The sequence below is a fragment of the Zalophus californianus genome, chromosome 9 (genome assembly GCF_009762305.2).
Source record: "Zalophus californianus isolate mZalCal1 chromosome 9, mZalCal1.pri.v2, whole genome shotgun sequence".
Lineage (NCBI taxonomy): Eukaryota > Metazoa > Chordata > Mammalia > Carnivora > Otariidae > Zalophus > Zalophus californianus.
Window position 1 is genome coordinate 94,662,883 of NC_045603.1, and position 18,928 is coordinate 94,681,810.

Consider the following 18,928-nt stretch of genomic DNA (forward strand, 5'->3'; position numbering starts at 1 on the left):
TGAATATCCATCGATTTTTTGGGGTAGCATCTGAATTTTCATTCCTTAAGTGTTTGCTCAAATGTACTAGAGAAATAATCTGTGTCTGAAATTTTCTTTGAGAGATTATATTTCATTAGGAATATCATTTCTTTAATAGAGGCCCTATTTCAAGTCAGGCCCCTTGTCAGAGGCCCTGTTTCTTGTCAATTTTGATAATCTTGATCTTTTGAGGAATTTATTGATTTTGCCTAAATCGTCAAATGTATAGTTTTAGTGTTTTCATAGTTGTATTAATTTCCTAGGGCTGTTGTAACAAAGTACCACAAATTCACCAGCTTAAAGCCATCACGATTTCTTCTCTCACTGTTCTGGAAGACAGAGGTCCAAACCAAGGTGTCAATATGCTTCCTCTGAGACTTGGGTGGAATCTTTCTTTGCTTCTTCCTGGCTTTTCATGGTGGCCATTGATTCATGGCATTACTTGGCTTGCAGTTGCATGGCTCACTTTCTGCCTCTGTTATCACATGGCATTCTCCGTGTGCATCCCTGTCTTTACGTACAGTTTCCTCTTCATATAAGGAGGCCAGCCATATTGGATTAGAGCCCACTCTAATGACCTCATCTCAACTTGACTGCACCCACAGAGACCTTATTTCCAAACAGGGTCATATTCATAGGTGCAGGGGTTAGAACTTAAGCATATCTTTTCAGAGGATACAATTCAACCCATAACAATAATATTCCCTTATTATCTGTTTACCGTGTGTAGGATCAATGATCCTGTTAGTTTTTTTCTGATATTGTTTATGTTTTTGATATTGTTGTATTTGTGTTCTTCTGTTTTGATGAGTCTAGCTAGAGATTATCAACTTTATTGATCTTGCCAATGAACCAGATTTTTGTCTCATTGATTTGTTTATGTTTGTCCATTTTTTATCTTATTTCATCTTTTATGTTTATTATTTTCTCCCTTCTACTTGTTTTGAGTATGACTGCTTTTATTTTCCTGCCTTCTTCAGTGAAAGTGTTTTTATTTATTTACTTATTTGAGAGAGAGAAAGAGAGAGAGCATGAGCAGGGGGAGGGGCAGAGGGAGAGGGAGAAGCAGACTCCCCACTCAGAGCAGAGCTTGACACAGGGCTCCATCCCAGGACCCTGTAATTATGACCCGAGCCAAAGTCAGACCATTTACTGACTGAGCCACCAGGTGCCCCTTAAGTGAAAACTTTTAATCCTGTTGTCACACATAGATCTTTACCTATATGAGACCTAAAAAGCTTGTAAAGTTTTAATAAAAGGTTTGAGCATCTTGCATCATTGGGCAGTGTGCTAGACCTGGTTTATGTGCTTTCTCTGGTCTCTCAGCCCCATCTGTCTCACTCACCTGGATGCTTGCCCAATTCCCAGGAAGCACAGCCCCAGCAACACATGTTGTATACCCATGGTTATAAAACTAGGTCATCATAACCTGTACAGTGGCCAGACTTTGGCATGGCCTTCATTGTGTCCACCTTGGCAGGAGCTTCAGCAGATCCAGTGCCCAGGTTGACCAGATCCCTCAGAGGCTATGGGTTTCCTGAGGTTGCCTGAAGGGTTCAGGTAACACAATCCAGAAATGCAAGAATATATGAACCTATGTGGCAATTTTTCACAGAAAAAGGAGACAGGGAAGAGGCTGCCAATGAATTGCTAGCCCTCTCCACCAATGTAATGGACTATTTGGAGATACGGTGTTTCTGTAAGGGCTCCTCAGAGATGTTCCATAGAATGAGAAAAGCCTATTTTCCTGTGAAGTTGTGGCCAGCCTAAAAACCTACCATCTTGTGCTTCCTTTTCCTCCTTCCCTGACTGATTTCCCTTTCCTTTTGCCTCTCATGCTTGCTTCCTTTGTATTTCACTCCTTTCCCCCCTTAAGTGTTATCACCTGTAATGTTGGCCTCAGCCTCTGTTTTCAAGGGACCCTGGTGTAAGATGGTGCTCTCTAATGAAAGGCAGGATTGTAGCCATCCAAGGGAGTTTGCAATGAGGATTTGGTTCACATCATATAACCCCTCTCTCAGTAAGTATACATGCCATTAACCAGCGGGAAAGACTATTTTAGACTGTTTACAGTATGACAGCATGGAGAATTCTATATTATCTTCAATCCCTTCATTAGGATCCAAACCATACTTAGAGAGGAGGTATAGGGACAGCTGTCCTCATGTTGTCTCATGCCTGCTTTGGAAATGAGAACTCAGATCTCCCACACAAAATGTGTAGTTATTTGTACTGCTACCATTGAATTGTCAGGTGATTTAGGAGGGTGAAATTTAATTACAAATGATCAAAAATTATTTATGAAAAACCTGTAGAATGTAGAAATGCTAATAATATGTAACCATCAGATGAACATAGGAAGCAGACTTTCTGTGCTGTGAGTAGATATTGGATGTCTAGAAGATGTAAACTACCAGGTTTTGATATAAAGAAAAGAGGTAAAGGCAAGGCCAAGTCCAGATGCTTTGTTACTGATCATTCTCTGAAGCTAAGGGGCTAAGTCTCTCAGATGACCTAAATTTAACTAGTGCAGAGGGCATACGATGGAGGAGTTGTACAGAGATGTGACATCTGTAATGGGGATGTCCCTCAGTGCAGCTGAGGGCTAACGCCCTAGTGTGCCTGATATGGCAAGATTAGTTTCCTCTTTTCTTATCTGGATGAATTTTCCTTCTTTATTAGAAATAACAAATAGGTTCAATGAGGTTAAAGGATACAAAATAAACATATGAAAATGAATTGTGTTTATACATACTAACAATGGGAATTAGGAGACAATCCCATTTACGATAGCATCAGAAAGAATAAAATGTTTAGGAATAAATTTAACCAAGGAGGTGAAAAACATGTGCCATGAAAACCTCAATAGAGTGATGAAAGAAATTTAAAAAACCCAATTGAAAAAAGTTATTGTGAGTGAGGAGCAAGATGGCAGAGGACTAGGAGACCTAAATTTTGTCTGGTCCCAGGAATTCAGCTAGATAGGGATCAAACCATTCTGAACACCTACGAACTCAACAGGAGATCGAAGAAAAGAATAGCAACAACTCTCTGAACAGAAAAGTGACCACTTCCTGGAAGGTAGGACGTGTGGAGAAGTGAATCCGAGGTGATATTCGGGAAGATAGACGGCGGGGGAGGGGGCCTCCATCAGCTGCTACTGGCAAGTGACAGAGCAGCGGAGCACAAAATCGGAACTTTTAGAAGTCAGTTCTGCTGAGGGACATTGCTCCAGTGGCTAAGCTGGGGGTTGAACCCTCTCTGGGACAGTGTGGTCTCAGGACACTCGGGGTCACAGAAAGACCGGGGGTGCCTGAGTGTGGCAGAGCTCCCAGGTATTGGAGCGGGGAAGCTGGCTGCAGAGACAGAGCTGAGGTGCGGGCTCTCAGCTTGGGGTTGCCATAAACCATGATCCGCAGCACAGTCGGGCCACTGCTCCTCCAGCAAGAACCCAACAAGCGGCAGATCTGGGGAGACTCCCCTTCCTCCCCCAGGGAGGGGCGGTGCAGGAGCTCACTGTGGGGATCTGCTGGGTTTGGAGACTCCACATGGGGTTGGGTGCCAGAGATAGAAATGCTCGGTCACAGGGCAGGTGAGCACGGAGACTGGGGAGACGGGAGTGACTGACTGCTTTTATCTGTGGGCTCACTGAGGAGTGGGAACCCAAGTTCGTGGCTCCACCAGGACCAGAGATTGGGAGGCCGCCATTTTCACTCTCGTCCTCTAAAGCTGTACAGAAAGCTTGCAGGGAACAAAAGCTCCCGAGAGCAAACCCGAGCAGATTACTTAGCCCGGACAGGCAAGGGTGGGGCAATTCCGCCTCTGGCAAAAACATTTGGGAACCACGGCAACAGGCCCCTCCCCCAAAAGATCAGCAAGAACAACCAGCCAAGACCAAGTTTACCGATCAAGGAGAACGGCAGAACTCCAGAGCTAGGGGAATACTGCACATAGAATTCATGGCTTTTTTCCCATGATTCTTTGGTCTTCCAAAGTTAATTTTTTTTAACTTTTTTTCGAATTTTTCTTTTTCCCTTTTTCAACCAACATCTTATCAATCCCTTTTTTAAAAAATCTTTTTTATTTTTCATTTTTAGAGTCATATTCTATCCCTTCATAGTAGTTAACCTTATTTTTGGTATATATATATGTTGCTCTCTCCTTAAAATTTTGGGATACAGTTTCTTCTAACAGATCAAAATATACCCTAAATCTCTAGTGTATGGCTGTGTTCTAGTCTCCTGCCTGACCATATTCTCTCCCCCTTCTTTTAATCCTCTTCTTTCTTTTTTCAACCAACTTCTTACCGATTCCTTTTATAAAATCTTTTATAATTTTCATTTTTACAGTCATATTCCATCCCTTCATCATATTTACCCTTATTTTTATACATATATAATTTTTCTTTCTCTAAAATTTTGGGAGGCACTTTCTTCTAACAGACCAAAATATACCCAAAATCTAGTGTTGGCACTGATCTATGCACCAGCATGATCAGATTTGATCATATTATGTTTTTGTTTGTTTGTTTTTATCTTTTTCTTTTTTTCTTTCTTTCCCTTACTTTCCCCCCGGTTTGAGGTCTCTTCTGATTAGTTTAGTGTATATTCTTCTGGGGTCGTTGTTACTCTGTTAGCATTTTGTTCTCTCATTCATCTATTCTCCTCTGGACAAAATGACAAGACGGGAAAAATCACCTCAACAAAAAAACAAGAGGCAGTACCAACTGCCAGGGACCTAATCAATACGGACGTTAGTAAGATGTCAGAACTAGAGTTCAGAATGATGATTTTAAAGATACTAGCTGGCCTTGAAAAAAGCATGGAAGATATTAGAGAAACCCTTGCTGGAGAAATAAAAGAACTAAAATCTAACCAAGTCGAAATCAAAAAGGCAATTAATGAGGTGCAATAAAAAATGGAGGCTCTAACTGCTAGGATAAATGAGGCAGAAGAGAGAATTAGTGATCTAGAACACCAAATGGTGGAAAATAAAGAAGCTGAGAAAAAGGGATAAACAACTACTGGATCCCAAAGGCAGAATTGGAGAGATAATAGATACCATAAGATGAAACAATATTAGAATAATTGGGATCCCAGAAGAAGAAAGAGAGAGAGGTGCAGAAGGTATATTGGAGCAAATTATAGCAGAGAACTTCCCTAACTTGGAGAAGGAAACAGGCATCAAAATCCAGGAGGCACAGAGAACCACCCTCAAAATCAATAAAAATAGGTTAACACCCCAACATCTAGTAGTAAAACTTATGAGTCTCAGAGACAAAGAGAAAATCCTGAAAGCAGGTCGGGACAAGAGATCTGTAACCTACAATGGCAGAAATATTAGATTGGCAACAGACCTATCCACAGAGACCTGGCAGGCCAGAAAGGACTGGCATGGTATCTTCAGAGCACTAAACGAGAACAATATGCAGCCAAGAATACTATATCCAGCTAGGTTGTCTTTGAAAATAGAAGGAGAGATAAAAAGCTTCCAAGACAAACAAAAACTAAAGGAATTTGCAAACACGAAACCCTCCAAGAAATATTGAAAGGGGTCCTCTAAGCAAACAGAGAGCCTAAAAGTAACATAGACCAGAAAGGAACACAAACAATATACAGTAACAGTTACCTCACAGATTATACAATGGCACTAAATTCATATCTTTCAATAGTCACCCTGAATGTAAATTGGCTTAATGCCCCAATCAAAAGACCTAGGGTATCAGATTGGATAAAAACACAAGACCCATCAATATGCTGTCTGCAAGAGACGCATTTTAGACCCAAAGACATCTCCAGATTGAAAGTGAGTGGGTGGAAAACCATTTACCATGCTAATGAACACCAAAAGAAAGCTGGGGTGGCAATCCTTCTATCAGACAAATTAGATTTTAAACCAAAGACTATAATAAGAGATGAGGAAGGACACTATATCCTACTTGAAGTGTCTATCTAACAAGAAGATCTAACAGTTGTAAGTATCTCTGCCTCTAACATGGGAGCAGACAATTAATAACAAAATCAAAGAAACACATCGACAACAATAAAATAATAGTGGGGGACTTTAACACCCCCTCCTGAAATGGACAGATCATCTAAGCAGAAGATCAACAGGGAAATAAAGACTTTAAATGACACACTGGACCAAATGGACTTCACAGATCTATTCAGAACATTCCATCCCAAAGCAACAGAATACACATTCTTCTCTAGTGCCCATGGAACATTCTGCATAATAGATCACATCCTAGGTCACAAATCAGGTCTCAACCAGTACCAAAAGACTGGGATCATTCCCTGCATATTTTCAGACCACAGTGCTTTGAAACTAGAACTCAATCACAAGAGGAAAGTCGGAAAGAACTCAACTACATGGAGGCTAACGGGCATACTACTAAAGAATGAATGGGTCAACAAGAAAAATAAAAGAAGAATTAAAAAAATTAATGGAAACCAATGAAAATGGAAACACAACTGTTCAGGGGCGCCTGGGTGGCTCAGTTGGTTAAGCGGCTGCCTTCGGCTCAGGTCATGATCCTGGAGTCCCAGGATCGAGTCCCGCATTGGGCTTCTTGCTCAGTGGGGGATCTGCTTCTCCCTCTGACCCTCTTCCCTCTCATGCTCTGTCTTTCATTCTCTCTCTCAAATAAATAAATAAAATGTTTAAAAGAAAAAGAAAAAGAAAACACAACTGTTCAAAATCTTTGGGATGCAGCAAAGGTAGTCCTAAGAGGAAAGTATATATCAATACAAGCCTTTCTCAAGAAACCAGAAAGTCTCAAATACACACCCTAACCCTACACTGAAAGAAGCTGGAGAAAGAACAGCAAATAAAGCCTTAACCCAGCAGGAGAAGAGAAATAATAAAGATCAGAGCAGAAATCAATGAAATAGAAACCAAAAGAACAGTAGAACAGATCAATGATACTAGGAGCTGGTTCTTTGAAATAATTAATAAGATTGATAAACCCCTGGCCAGACTTATCCAAAAGAAAGAGAAAGGACCCAAATAAATAAAATCATGAATGAAAGAGGAGAGATCACAACCAACACCAAAGAAATACAAACAATTATAAGAACATATTATGAGCAACTCTATGCCAGCAAATTAGATAATCTGGAAGAAATGGGTGCATTTCTAGAGATGTATCAACTATAAAAACTGAACCAGGAAGAAATAGAAAACCTGAACAGACATATAACCACTAAGGAAATTGAAGCAGTAATAAAATATCTCCCAACAAACAAAAGCCCAGGGCCAGATGGCTTCCCAGGGGAATTCTACCAAACATTTAAAGAAGAATTAATACTTATTCTTCTGAAACTGTTCAAAAAAATAGAAATGGAAGTAAAACTTCCAAACTTGTTTTCGGAGGCCACCATTACCTTGATCCCAAAATGAGACAAAGACCCCATCAAAACTATCCTTGATGAACATGGATGCAAAAATTCTCACCAAAATTCTAGCCAATAGGATCCAACAGTACATCAAAAGGATTATTCACCACGACCAGGTGGGATTTATCCCTGGGCTGCAAGGTTGGTTCAACATCTGAAAATCAATCAATGTGATACAATACATTAATGAAAGAAAGAACAAGAACGATATGATCCTCTCAGTGGACGCAGAAAACGCATTTGACAAAGTACAGCATCCTTTCTTGATCAAAACTCTTCAGAGTATAGGGATAGAGGGTACATACCTCAATATCATAAAAGCCATCTATGAAAAACCCACAGCGAATATCATTCTCAATGGGGAAAAGCTGAGAGCTTTCCCCCTAAGGTCAGGAACACGGCAGGGATGTCAACTATCACCACTGCTATTCAACAAAGTATTATAAGTCCTAGCCACAGCAATCAGACAACAAAACAAAATAAGAGGCATCCGAATCGGCAAAGAAGAAGTCAAACTCTCACTCTTTGCAGATGATATGATACTGTATGTGGAAAACCCAAAAGACTCCACCCCAAAACTGCTAGAACTCATACAGGAATTCAGTAAAGTGGCAGAATATAAAATCAATGCACAGAAATCAGTGGCATTCTTATACACCAACAACAAGACAGAAGAAAGAGAAATTAAGGAGTCGATCCCATTTACAATTGCACCGAAAACTATGATACCTAGGAATAAATCTAACCAAAGAGGCAAAGAATCTGTACTCAGAAACTATAAAACACTCATGAAAGAAATTGAGGCAGACAGAGAGAAATGGAAAAATGTTCCATGCTCATGGATTGGAAGAACAAATATTGTGAAGATGTCAATGCTACCTAGAGCAATCTACACATTCAATGCAATCCCTATCAAAATACCATCCACTTTTTTCAAAGAAATGGAACAAATAATCCTAAACTTTGTATGGAACCAGAAAAGACCCCAAATAGCCAGAGGAATGTTGAAAAAGAAAAGCAAAGCTGGTGGCATCACAATTCCAGACTTCAAGCTCTATTACAAACCTGTCATCATTAAGACAGTATGGTACTGGCACAAAAACAGACACATAGATCAATGGAACAGAATAGAGAGCCCAGAAATGGACCCTCAACTCTGTGGTCAACTAATCTTTGACAAAGCAGGACAGAATGTCCAATGGAAAAAAGACAGTCTCTTCAACAAATGGTGTTGGGAAAATTGGACAGCCACATGCAGAAGAATGAAAGTGGACCATTTCCCTACACCACACACACAAATAGACTCAAAATGGTTGAAAGACCTAAATGTGAGACCGGATTCCATCAAAATCCTAAAGGAGAACACAGGCAGCAACCTCTTCGACCTCAGCTGCAACAACTTCTTCCTAGAAAGATCGCCAAAGGCAAGGGAAGCAAGGGCAAAAATGAACTATTGGGATTTCATCAAGATAAAAAGCTTTTGCACAGCAAAAGAAACAGTCCACAAAACCAAAAGACAACCGACAGAATGGGAGAAAATATTTGCAAATGACATATCAGATAAAGGGCTAGTTATCCAAAATCTATAAAGAACTTATCAAACTCAACACCCAAAGAACAAATAATTCAATCAAGAAATGGGCAGACAACATGAACAGACATTTTTCCAAAGAAGACATCCAAATGGCCAACAGACACTGTTTTCCCTCGGCATCAGGGAAATCCAAATCAAAACCTCAATGAGATACCACCCCACACCAGTCAGAATGGCTAAAATTTACAAGTCAGGAACCGACAGATGTTGGTGGGGATGTGGAGAAAGGGGAACCCTGCTACACTGTTGGTGGGAATGCAGGCTGCTGCAGCCACTCTGGAAAACAGTATGGAGGTTCCTCAAAAAGTTGAAAATAGAGCTGCCATACGACTCAGCTATTGTACTACTGGGTATTTACGTCAAAGATGCAAATGTAGGGATCCGAAGGGGCATGTGCACTCTGATGTTTATAGCAGCAATGTCCACAATACCAAACTATGGAAAGAGCCAAATGTCCATCGACAGATGAATGGATAAAGAAGATGCGGTGTATATATACAGTGGAATATTATGCACCCATCAGAAGGAATGAAATCTTGCAATTTGCAATGACGTGGACAGAAGTGGAGGGCATTATGCTGAGCAAAATAAGTCAATCAGAGAAAGACATGTATCATATGACCTCACTGATATGAGGAATTCTTAATCTCAGGAAACAAACTGAGAGTTGCTGGAGTGGTGAGGGGTGGGAGGGACGGGGTGGCTGGGTGATAGACATTGGGGAGGTTATGTGCTAGGGTGAGCTGTGAATTGTGTAAGACTGCTGAATCACAGACCTGTACCCGTGAAAGAAGTAATACATTATATGTTAGAAAAAAAAAAGAAGAGGATAGCAGGAAGGGAAAAATGAAGGGTGGGATATTGGAGGGGGAGATGAACCATGAGAGACTACAGACTCTGAGAAACAAACTGAGGGTTCTAGAGGGGAGGAGGGTAGGGGGATGGGTTAGCCTGGTGATGGGTATTAAAGAGGACACATACTGAATGGAGCACTGGGTGTTATATGCAAACAATGAATCTTGGAACACTACATCAAAAACTAATGATGTATAGTGATGAAGATAACAAAAAAAAAAGTTATTGTGTATTCGTGGATTGAAAGACTCAGTATTGTTAAAATGTCCACACTACCCAATGTTCTCCACAAATTTATTGAAATCCCTATCAAATTCACAACGGAGTTTTTGCAGAATAGAGAGAAACAATCCCAAAATTCATATCCTTTCACAAAGGACCCCTGAAAGCCAAAACAATCCTGAGAATAAGAATAAGCTGGAGGCATCCTATAACCTCATTTCAAAATACAGTACAGAACTACAGTAATCAAAACAATGTGGTGTTATCACAAACACAGACACATAGACCAACAGAACAGAACAGAGAGCCCCCAAATTAACACATGCATATACAGTCAACTGATCCTCGACAAGGGTGCCAAGAATACACAATGGAGAAATCAACAAATGATGTCAGGAAAACTGGACATCCATGTGCAAAACAATGAAACTGGACGCTTATCCTACATCATACTCCAAAATCAATTCAAAATGGATCAAAGCCTTAAACATAAAAACTGAAACTGTGTATATTCTACAAGAAAACATAGGGGTAAAGCTTTATGACATTGATCATAGCAGTGGCTTTTGTATCTATTACGAAAAGCACAGGCAAAAACAACAAAAATTAGAAATGGGAGCCTACATCAAAATAAAAGATTCTGCACAGCAAAGGAAACAGCAGAATTAAAAGGCAACTGACAGAATGGGAGAGAATATTCATAAACTAAGTTTCTGATAAGGGGTTAATATTGAAAATAGACAAGGGACTCCTACAACTCAATTATAATAATAAAAGTCCAATTAAAAATAGACAAAAGACCTGAGCAGACACTTCTCCCAAGAAGATATACAAATGACCCAATGATAGCTGAAAAGATGTTCAACACAACTAATCACCCGGGAGATGCAAATCAAAATCACAATGAGAGATCATCCCACACCTGCCTGGACAGCTATTGTATTGCAGGATTAGTTATCAGGTGGTTTTCATAGTACAATAGTCCAGAGACTCCAAGGCAGAGGAGGACATAATGGAGACAGTCTAATTAAATAAAACGTGTATGTAAAGTAGGAGAGGAACAGGTAGGAGGGGTCATAACACTAGATAAAGAATCCCAACTAGTTGAGGCATTAGAGCAAATGAATGAATGAATGAGTGGTGGGAGGAGAAAGTGATAATATCAACTATGGCTTCATGACCTTCACAGGAAAGAGGATATTGGAGACTGTTTTTATTACGTCTATGTGATAAGTGATTATATATTTTTTTCTTCTTCCTTTTCCATTGCCATTTTGTTTAGGAAGTGTTAATAGAATTTATCAATGGCAGGCAGATTTCCAGATTATGAGGGGCCACATCTAGAGCTGGTGGGGAAGATTCCATATCATCTGGAGGGCCATTGTTTGAGGTGGATGCAATGCCTGATGGGGCTCTGTGTCTCTTCTTATTGGGGAGAGGGTGAGAGCCTCTTTCTTGGTATAGCAGATAGTGGCCTCATACTAGGTTGAAGCTTGAAGCTGTTAAATAAGATTTAAATAAGAATATAAGGATGACAGTAGCTTCTGGGTCTGTTTGTATTCAGATCTATTCTTTGCTCTTCCCCTCCTCAACTTTGCCTGGCAGGGCAGCTAACCCCTCCAGGTTGCATTTCCCTGTGTCTTAAAACAAAGCCTGAGGGCAAAATTTCCATGCTAACAATGCTTTCCAGGGCAGTGGAAATTAGGGAAAAGAGCAGTGGGGTGAGAGAGGACAGGAAACAAGCACAAGGTGACACATAACTGAGCGGGCCACAGCTCCATGAAGCAACGAAGCTGTCACTTTACCACGGGGCATGTGGCTGCACAGAAACATCCTAGGTGTAAGCAGGCCGTGGAAGGGAGGAGTGGAGAGGTAATCCGTGTGCCAATTCCTTTCCATCTCTTGTCTCTCATTAGTTATAGTTCATGCCTAGAGTAAACAAGTAACCTGCCCTTGTAGTGTGTACAGCTGCTAGTGAATCCCCATCTTATCTCTTGTGGTGTGGTGCTTCTGAGAGTCTGGAAATGGTATTTAGAGCCCAACTGTTCAGTTGTTGACTTCAGACAAGGGAAACACATAGCCTTACTTGTAGGTGATCATTGCAGGGGCAACCATGCAAGACCAGGGGTTAACACCCCGAGAGATGTGTGAAGTTGAGGCTGAGAATCTGAGAAGGTACATAACATGTGTTTGGTAAAACCAGGCTCCAGGATTCAAGGTGGGTTTTGTCAATAGGAGAGGGTGATGGGAAATTGGAGGATGGGAGAGAGGGAGAAGGCAGTGTAGTTTTAGGCCCTCTGGACTTGAGGTTGCATTTCTAGCAACAGCTCCATTACTTCTATGTTCTTGCCTCTTGTTGAATGCCTCTTCTGTGCTTCTAGATTCTGCCAGTGATCCTGGCTCCGGGAAACCACCTCTTTCTAGAATAGGGGGTAACAGAGGCTTCCCGGTGTTGTTAAACTCTGAGTGTCCTTACTGATTCCTGGGTGGTTTCTGAGCATCTTTGTCACCTTCTTAATTCCCTAAATTAAATTTCCTTTGTTTTAAATACCCAGAGGCATTTTTTTAACTTGTGCACACTTACTGAAACACATGTATCTTCTCACTTTACCACTGTAACAATCCCGTGAGATAATACATCATCCTCATTTTATGGATAAGGAAACTAAAGCTTAGTAAGATGAGTCAATTAATTAATCGTTGGTGTTGGGGTTTGAGCCCTGGCTGTTTGCCTCCCCTCAGACAATGATATATATAGCTCTGATCTTTAGCTTTAGCTCGGATACCTTTGCATTGTCTTAATAGATTAAGAATAATGATTGATAATAATAATTAGTGATAATAATGGATATGTCCTTGGGTACCAAGGCAGATGTATATGTTTGCATAGGTGTTTAAAAATGGTAGGTGCTGGGGCACTTGGGTGGCTCAGTGGGTTAAGCAGCTGCCTTCGGCTCAGGTCATGATCCTAGGGTCCTGGGATCGAGCCCCGCTTCCTCCAGCTCCCTGCTCAGCGGAGAGCCTGCTTCTCCCTCTCCTTCTGCCTGCCTCTCTGCCTACTTGTGCTATCTCTCTGTCAAATAAATAAATAAAATCTTTTTAAAAAAATGGTATGTGCAATGCTTCCATGTAAATTACTATGCTAATTATTTACAATAGGCCTTTCAGTTTGTTACAGGAGCAGTAAGACCATGTATAGATACAAACTGAATCTGCTAAAAGAAAACAAAACAAAACATGACAAAAGAAAAAGAACAGTTGAACCTGATGCTAAGTTTCCCCTGGCAGATGCCAACTCCTGACGTAAAGAGAAGGATATAGCAGATCAACTGTGGCAGAGAGCTGGCTTCAATTTTCTCCTTCTTTTGACTTTATTTGCTATGTCTTTGTTCTCATCTCCAAGTAGAATCTAAGTATTTTACACCACAATCCCTAATGTAATTCATTCTCTGTGCTACATGTTGATTGCTTCACCCTTATGTGCTCTAGCATGAGTTTCATTTGGCCGGCTGTACTTTTTCCTTTCTAGCTTCTCTGGGGAGTCAGCTCACATGGGACCTCTGTAGAGGTGCTCACACTCCAGCCCAGTCAGCATTAACTTCCACTTTACCACTCTGTGAAACTCCTTTGTCTTCTGTTATGTCATGTTGGAACATATTAAGTAAGTGTTTGTTCATATGAATTGCATTGGGAAGTATTTTTTAACTTTCTTTCATAATTTATGTTAATTTAAAACAGGTTTATTTCCTCACTTAGTAGCAGTTTGCTTTTGTTATTAAAGCAATACAAAAACGAAACACATCAGTGGCTTTTATGGGGATTTCTTAAAAGATCAGTGAGCATTTAAAAAAAGAAGAAATTTCTTTAGATGAGTATGAAGAAAACTATTTCCCAGTGGCGAAAACTATAAGCAGAGGATCGGCGGCTCCAAGACTTCTTTTGAAAAAACTTTCAGAATATTTATTATGGTAAAACCATCAGCAGACATAAGACTCTGTAGAGTGTGTACTTAAAGTGTCATATATGCAAAATGTACTTCAAAGGTAAAAATAAATAAATTTTTAGAGTTGATTTTTATTCAAGAAATATTAATTAAGCAAACTACTGTGTGTAGGAAACTATGGTAAGTATAAGATATTTAAAATTAATATGCACATGACTGCCTAATCTAGGCTGAATGGCAAAGTGGTTATTAATTAACAAACAAATATCCACAATAGGAAATAACTTATTAATGAGAAATGGATATTATAACTAGGGAGAGGTTCAGAATATAAGTAACATCAAATACAGGGCTGCTAAAGCTTAGAAATATAGATAATATTTTCTTTTACTTTTTACACATTAACCCTCTTGATTACTTGAGGGTATGCTAAAGGTGCAGATTTATACACTGAAAATCAGAAACAAAAATAATGAGAAGCAACTCTTCACAGAAACATGTTTAGGGCCTGATGTAAATGTTACATTAATGTCGGACATTAATTCCTGTTTTGCATAACACACTGCTAATGAGGAATAGCAGAGAGCACAGATCATGTAATGTCGTATTTTGAAGTGATAGCTGCAAACCCTTATTATATAAGTTTGTTTATGTTTCCAGAAGTGGTGGCGATGTTGTACATATAATACATATTTTATCATATAATTTAAATATTGGATCATTATTCTTTTATTCTTTCATTGAAAGAAAAGAAAGTTGTGTATTTTCTACCCAATAATTTAACCAAACAAAAACATAAGAACAGTTATAAGATGACAGTATTTCATGATTTATAATCTTTTCTCTGGCTAATTAAGAGATAATTTTTCTACCTCCCCTATTCCCACAGTTTGAATTTGTAATGTTTTCTAAGCAGAGAATTCTCTTGTGCATTTTCTTCTTTAACTGTCTGTCTGATGTGGGAGGTGCTACCAGACAGAGCACTCTTGTGTCCTCTTAATTCTTCTTGGATTTCCTCTGCCATCATGCAAACATCAGGGAAAGACAAAAGCTCTCTCTGGAAACTACATGCAAAATGATTACAGAGATTCCTAGCTGAGTAGTCACAATTTTGACCAAATTATTTCCCATTTTCCTGTCTTGTCTTTTTTTTTTCCTCTCCCCTTTCTTTCTTCCCTTCCTTTCTTTCATTATCTCATCATCTACATTATTATTTTTTCCTCCGGTTATGAGTCAAAAATATTTATTAGTAGATACTTGTTTTTGGCTCTATGCCCTGGGTAAAAAGAGGAGCAAGGGTCTTTTAAGAAAAAAATGTAAACATGGGGCGCCTGGGAGGCTCAGTTGATTAAGCACCTGACTTCATCTCAGGTCATGATCCTTGAGTCCCAGGTTGGAGCCCCATGTTGGGCTCCCTGCTCATCAGGGAGCCTGCTTCTCCCTCTGCTTCCGCCCCTCCCCTCGCTCCTGCTCTCTCTGGCTCTCTCTCTCTCTCTCAAATAAATAAATCTTAAAAAAAAGAAAAATGTAAACATAGGTAAAAATTATGACAAAAACAGACACTTTCAGAATGTCTCTGAAAGGTCAAGATCCCCTGTGCTATTGCTGGGGATATTTTCAGTTGTTCTGCACATCAGATCTTTTTCTGTTCAGCCTGGATGAGGGAAAGTGAACCCCTCTCACCTCAATTTCTGACCAAACTCTGTGTGGCACTTTCCAGTAAGGTCAAAGGTATGATCAGCTATTGTTTCTAGAGATTCTGTAAACATCCTTAATTCTGTCTGATGGGGATTGATATTTGAAATTCAAGAACAGGAAAACAAACTCAGAAAAATAAAACCTAAGGAAGGGGAAGTAAACCTCCTGGATTAGAATATTTTCAAGTAGAATCCTATTAAATTAAAAGGAGGTCATTGAGTAGAAGAATTTCTATTCTGGTGATGGAAGAATGCTGGGTCCTCCAGAGTTTCTTTCTTTCAGAAGTGCATTTCAAAGGCTGAGAAAAGTGAAGATATAAGTTTACCTTCATTCTTTTTTCTTTTTTTTTTAAGATTTTATTTATTTATTTGACAGAAAGAGACAGCGAGAGCAGGAACAGAAGCAGGGGGAGTGGGAGAGGGAGAAGCAGGCTTCCTGCAGAGCAGGGAGCCCGATGCGGGGCTCGATCCCAGGACCCTGGGATCATGACCTGAGCTGAAGGCAGACGCTTAACGACTGAGCCACCCAGGGGCCCTAACTTCGTTCTTTAGAAATAGTATTTTTGTGAGTGCTTTTGTATCATCCTTTTTAGTTAGCCTTTATTCTTAATTATAAACTATAGTGCAGATAGGGAATGTTTTGTTCTCTGGAGGCATACAGATAAACAACTTTATGAGATTCCTTTTTTCCTTATAAGTTGAAAACTTGTTGAACATGAGCACGTTGTATATTAGCTGAGACAAAGCCATTTGAGGGAATCAAATTATTCTTTTTTAGATAACTTTAAAAACTAATGGCTCCTTCTTTTTAGTTTTGTTTATAATTATCTCCCTCAAAAAAAAAAGCATTCATTTGTTCCTTTATACACTTGTTCAAGAATTGTTTAACACTATGTGTAAGGCATTATGCTTAGTACCGAAATGATACTGTAATTAAATCACAGAGCCTCCCCTTGAAGTGCTCAAACCTCTGGTGGAGAAATATCCACAAATAATTGAAACGCTATGTGAAAGCGTAAGTAATTGGTCATAATTAAGGTGATCTGAGAACCCATAGGAAAGATGGAATTAACTCTGCTCAGGCACAGGGAGGACTTTTGCAAAGAAATCCATTCAATTGTATTTACAGGATGAGTATGTGTTCTGCCAGTTGGAAAAGGCGGAAGGATGAATTTCACTCAGAGCGATTATAGGCCAAGCACATAACTCTCCATAGACCGTTGCGTTGCCGGAAGGTGGGATACGGGACATTGCTGCAGGAGCTGTGAATAGGGACAAACCAGCATGGTGTTCAGCCAGAGCAGACAAATAAAGGGCAGTTAGTTAAAGAACAGATGTGAGAATGGATATTGTAGAAAGATCAAAATGTATCTGAAGATTCCTGCTGAGGCCCACACTGTTTCTCTTTTCTTCTTTGACTCAGGTCCGGGAACTCATCCTTCTTTCCTTTTCTATTAAAGGTTTTCCTTCCTGTGTTATTCTTTAGCATCACCACTACCCTGGACACATACTTCAGGAGGAATCCTTCTAACTCCATTGTGTTTATTTCCTCAAAGGCAATGATTTAGATTCCTTTGCTTTTAAGGCTTGTTTATCTTTTATTCATTCATTTATTTGTTTATTTTTACTGATGGTTGCTACAGGCAAGTGAGCTCTCAGTGAGTCATCATCTTTTTGCTGGCGGGGCGTTTCCACATCCATAGCTGCTGAATGACCAGGATGGGGGTTGCTAAAGGCTGGGGTGGCTGTGGCAGTTTCTTTCTATCTTTTTTGTTTTTTAAGATTTTATTTATTTTTTTGACACAGAGAGAGAGAGAGAGTGAGAGAGAGAGCACAAGCAGGGCGAGTGGCAGGCAGGCAGAAGGAGAGGGAGAGGGAGAAACAGGCTCTCTGCTGAGCAAGGAGCCCGATGCGGGGCTCGATCCCAGGACCCTGGGATCATGACCTGAGCCGAAGGCAGCCGCTTAACTGACTGAGCCACCCAGGTGCCCCTGCTGTGTCGGTTTCTTAAAACTAAGACAACAATAAAGTTTGCTGTATCAGTTGTCTTTTCCTTTCACTTGAACACAGTTCCTGACATTAATATTTATCTCCCAAACCCGAAGGGGTACGTGCACCCCAATGTTTATAGCAGCAATGTCCACAATAGCCAAACTGTGGAAAGAGCCAAGATGTCCATCGACAGATGAATGGATAAAGAAGATGTGGTATATATACACAATGGAATATTATGCAGCCATCAAAAGGAATGAGATCTTGCCATTTGCAACGACGTGGATGGAACTGGAGGGTGTTATGCTGAGTGAAATAAGTCAATCAGAGAAAGACATGTATCATATGACCTCACTGATTGGAGGAATTCTTAATCTCAGGAACAAACTGAGTGTTACTGGAGTGGTTGGGGGTGGGAGGGATGGGGTGGCTGGGTGATAGACATTGGGGAGGGTATGTGCTACGGTGAGCGCTGTGAATTGTGCAAGACTGTTGAATCACAGATCTGTACCTCTGAAACAAATAATGCAACATATGTTAAAGAAAAAAAAAAGAAGAAGAAGATAGCAGGAGGGGAAGAATGAAGGCGGGGAAATCGGAGGGGAGACGAACCATGAGAGACGATGGACTCTGAAAAACAGTCTGAGGGTTCTAGAGGGGAGGAGGGTGGGGGGATGGGTTAGCCTGGTGATGGGTATTAAAGAGGGCACGTTCTGCATGGAGCACTGGGTGTTATGAACAAACAATGAATCATGGAACACTACACCAAAACAAATGATGTAATATATGGTGATTAACATAACAATAAAAAATTAAAAAAATATTTATCTCCCAAAATGACCCAAAACCCTTAAATAGCAAAGACACACTGACTCTATGTCAAATAAAATAAGATGATCTTTCCTGTATTTTCTGCACTGTGATGAATTTGGGTCCCAGGAAGAGATGATGACCTATTTTCTGAGATGTTGGACTCAGCCTTAGAAGTCATGAAACATGTTACGAGTATTACTTCTTCTTTGCCATTAAAATGCTCAGGAGTCATATTTGTGCAGATCAGATGCAAGAAGAAAAATTATGATCCAGAATAAAGAAAAATATTCTAGGAGCAGTTAAAATCTGTGATTAACTACCTTGGGGAAAAATGAGTTAGATTTCCCCAGAGGTGTTCAAACAGGGCAGATCACCGCTTAGCAGGGACTTTTGG